Source organism: Myotis davidii, unplaced genomic scaffold (genome assembly GCF_000327345.1).
Source record: "Myotis davidii unplaced genomic scaffold, ASM32734v1 scaffold54, whole genome shotgun sequence".
In the NCBI taxonomy this organism is placed as follows: Eukaryota; Metazoa; Chordata; class Mammalia; order Chiroptera; family Vespertilionidae; genus Myotis; species Myotis davidii.
This window is the reverse complement of record NW_006287915.1, coordinates 3,312,489-3,316,839: the sequence shown is the minus strand read 5'-3', so window position 1 is coordinate 3,316,839 and position 4,351 is coordinate 3,312,489.

Below are 4,351 nucleotides of genomic sequence, written 5' to 3'. Positions count from 1 at the left end.
CCCCCCCGGATTGCACAAATTTTTGTGCACCAGGCCTCTAGTCTATATATAAAAGCCTAAGCGACTGGCTGACCATCCAGGAGGCAGACACTCAATGCAGGAGTGGAAACCACAGTTATGGGAACATGGAACAGATTGATGAATCTCAGAGGGAAGTGTGGAGGAGGGAGGGTTGGAATAGATTAACGAAAGATCTCATATGCATACTAGAGGCCTGATTTGTGCACCAGTGGGGTCCCTCGGCCTGGCCTGTGGGGATCAGGTCAAAACTGGCTCTCTGAGGGGTTCTGGATTGCAAGAGGGTGCATGCCAGGCTGAAGGACCCCACTGGTGCACTCTGTGCATTGGGCCTCTAGTTATAATATAAAAACAAGTATGTATTTTGCATAAATCTATATCAATATTTAAGGAACTGTGTAGCCTGCAATGTCAAGTGCTATATTTGATTACTATCTAAAAACTTAGTCTATGTGGTTGGTGTTTGTGATTGTATATATTATAACAATTAGAATCTTGACTTATATAAACCTAAGATCAAAAAACACATAACAATCAATCTGTAAGTAAAAAGAGTGAGGGAGGCCTGAAGGGGGGTGGGAGCTCAGAGGAGGGAGTCAATGGGGGGAGGGAAATGGAGGACGTCTGTAATATTTTCAACCATAAAAATAATTTTTTTCTTAAAAAAAATGAGGAAATGTACAACTGATTTCTGTTTTTCCAAAAATGCCCTCACACACTTATGTGGGTGTTTAGATGTGGGCACATTCAGACAGAAAAGGAAAAAAGTAAAAGAAAATGCCTTAGCTTGTTTTAGAAAGATCAAAAGTGTAGGGTCTGAATGTGTCTCTAAAAGTGGGCCAGAATCAGCAAGGGTTCTTATTTTATCTAAAATAGGTTCCTTAAAACTTGAGAATTTCAGATGTGTGAGAGATTCTACCCCTTTCAAAGTTTTTTTTTATTTAATCAATGTCTAAAAGCCAAGGCATGCTAGAGGAGAGCTCTACAAAGTATATTCTTGATAACTTTAATTAAATTTTTGTTCTACGCTGAGTGTTTGAATGTGTCTCTAAAAGTGGGCCAGGATCAGCAAGTGTTCTTCTTTTATCTAAAATAAGGTGAAAAATGAGGACAGATTGGTGGGAAGGAAAGACTGGAAGGTAAGAAGAAATTTATTACCAATAACAATTGACTTGGGCCATCTATGTTCTCCAGAGCTAATACTTAAATGTATCAAAATTTATCTTGCCAACTAATCACTTGTTGTCAGGTAGAAAAATACTAATCAGAGAAAAAGAAAAGAATAAAGGATAGCACTCTTGACTTACAGAAGGTTACATTTTCATTAAAAATGTCATTCTAGCTTCTAAACAATAGGTTTTACATGACAATGAAACAGGAATTTTTAGGGGTGAAAAAAATAGGTTTTAGGAAATTTTATAAATTAAGGGGACCATGGAGGAAGCACAGGGCTGCAGAGCAGCAGAAGGTACATTTCCATAGAATGAGGAAGCTGGGAACAGCAAAAGGTCTATATTTACAAAATAAAAAAAAGGAAGCCCTTCATCCAGAAGGAGAAGAAAGCCCAAAGGGAATAGGAAAACAATAAGAAAGGAGGGGGTGGGGCGGGGGAGAACCTAACATGTCCCATGTGAGGTACCTTTGAGCCCAGGAGTTACTATAGTAACCAGTCTAAGGGAATAGTGACCAATCAGAGGGGACATCAGGGCACCAGGAACTGCAGCCTTTATAAACAGTAGGGAAAAGGAACTCAGTGGGACCCTTTCCCCCTCCCCACTGAAAGGGTGAGGGCTATGCCCTCCGGTCTTACCCTGGATCCACCATGTTGAAGCAGTCACCATGTGCTCAGGAAAGTACCTTAGCAGAAGGTAGATTTCCATAGAATAGGGATGCTGAAAAGCTGCAACAGGTACATTTCCATAGAATGAGGGAGCTGGGAACATCAAAAGGTCTATATTTACAAACTAAGGTGAAGAAGAAAGCCCAAAGGGAATAGGAAAACAATAAGGAAGGGGTGGGGAGGGAGAGAACTTCACTTGTCCCATGTGAGGTTCAACCTTTGAGCCCAGGAGTTACTATAGTAACCAGTCTAAGGGAATAGTGACCAATCAGAGGGGACATCAGGGCACCAGGAACTGCAGCCTTTATAAACAGTAGGGAAAAGGAACTCAGTGGGACCCTTTCCCCCTCCCCACGTGGGAGTCTGTACTTGTTCTTTAATAAATTTCCACCTTTTCTATAACATCTTCTGTTCGTGGATTCATTCTTTGACTCTGGTGGACTAAGAATCCGGGTTCCAGTCTAAAAATTCCATTTCAACACGATCTATTCAAAATATGACCAATTTGACTAGATTGCATGATTCATTTAGAAGCTTTTCCTAGTGTACAACAAACATTTCTGTGGATTACAGCTGTTTACATGTAAGCACTATCTGAAAAAAACTGATGTCTTGTCCATTGAAGATATCTTGGCCATTTTTTTTCAGACCAAAATTAGAAACAAATTGGCAAAGCTGGCCATAATTTCCTCATATTTTGACCCCTGGTTAATTCTCATTCTTTAACTGAATGTGAAAGGGGAATTTAGAGCATTTTTAGAGGGAAAGAAAGATACTGACCTATTATGAGTTAGAAGGACTAAGCGGTGAATTCTAAAGCATTTAGAATGGAAACTTTAGAACTTCCTCAAGAGTGTCTACTTTTATGCATTGCCTTATATACACACCGTATTAGTTTTGGTTTCCATAGTGTGGGTATAATTTGCCGTTGCCTACTGGTATGTTCGGATTATTTGTGTAAAGGGAGTCTAATTATGACAACTATGAAGCATCCTAGTTGTTATCAGCACATTCTGGCAGTCTCTTTGGCAATGTTGGTTGTGGTCTTAACCCTGTTTATATTTTAAAGAACAATGAGAAATAGGATGATTGCTCTTATCACAACAGAGGGTTACCGAGAGCTGAGCTGCATATATAATGACATATTGTACTAGAGATGTGTCACATTATTATAGCTGATTTAATTCAGCTGATAAGTAAAGTAAGTCCCATTGCTTCCTATTTTCTGCCTTCCCTCTTCAGTTTGATAGTCTTGACTTTTTTTTTTAAATTTGAGTCTTTTCCTTTTTTGTTCTATAATCCTCCCAGTCTATTTTCCAAAGGATAATAGCATACTCCTTCTGAATTGTTTCCTACTCTAGATTGTTTTTGTTTCTTAGAATTATCTATTATTTATTCCATATCTATATTCTTTTTAGAGAATTACAATTTCCCCACATTTTCTTATTAAAGCCTTTCTATGTTCTTCTCCCATGTTAGGGATGATCTTCAACCCATTCATTTAAAATGAGAAACTGTAACAATTTCACCTTGAAATTCAATTACTTTGATGACTTTCATATATGCCACCTAGGAAGTGCAAACATTTTTTCAGAAGACAAGCAAATGGGCTGGCAGTAATTTTCTTCTCTGGCATGAAAATGCATCCACAGACTAATTAACATCAACCCAGGTTCCATAATTTCTCTCAATTAGCATTCCCTAGAAAACCTTAGCAGTTCCTGGGGGAGGGATCTTTTCACTGTACAATGTCTGTTGGACATCATTTTGTTGGCAGAGCTGTAGCACAAGATTAGTTGCACTCTCTCTGTTTTCCATCAGAGTGAATGGGTGAGGGAGGCATGTAATACCTAGTGTGGCCTCTATGTCCAGGTGATCTGCTCACAGTGATAGGCTTGGCCCAGTAGTATTAGCTGTGTTGCTAATTATTGTAATCCCCCGTTTCCTAATCTGGTGTATTCTTCTTGTTGTCCGTAAATGTCTCTCCAAATTTCCAGGAGGTACCCAGAAAATGTCCTCCTAATTTGGTGAGAGGATGTTACTGTTTTGTTATATGAATTTTTCAAGTCAGAGAGGTTACTATTCTTAGGTATAGTTTAGTCATCATACCATTAACCTAGACATGGAGAATGTGTATCTATGCCTGATGTAACACTTCATCTTATTTTGAGCTTGAACTGAGCACAAATATGAATTCCTTGAAACTGAGAGGAAAAATAAAATGAGCTATGTTTATTAAGCAACAATTTTGTGTCATGTATTTTAACAGATAATACTTCATTTAATTTCCAAAATAACATTGTGATGTAGGAGTTACTCTTCTTGGCTGTATACACAAGAAAACCAATATTGAAAATTAAGTGATGGCATCATACTTAACAGTCTCTGTCTATATGACTACAAAGCTCAAGATCTTTTCATTAAAACTTGCTTTCTCTTTGTTGCCAACGAAGTAGCAGAAATTTCCGATAGCCTGAGTCTGAGAAGAACACA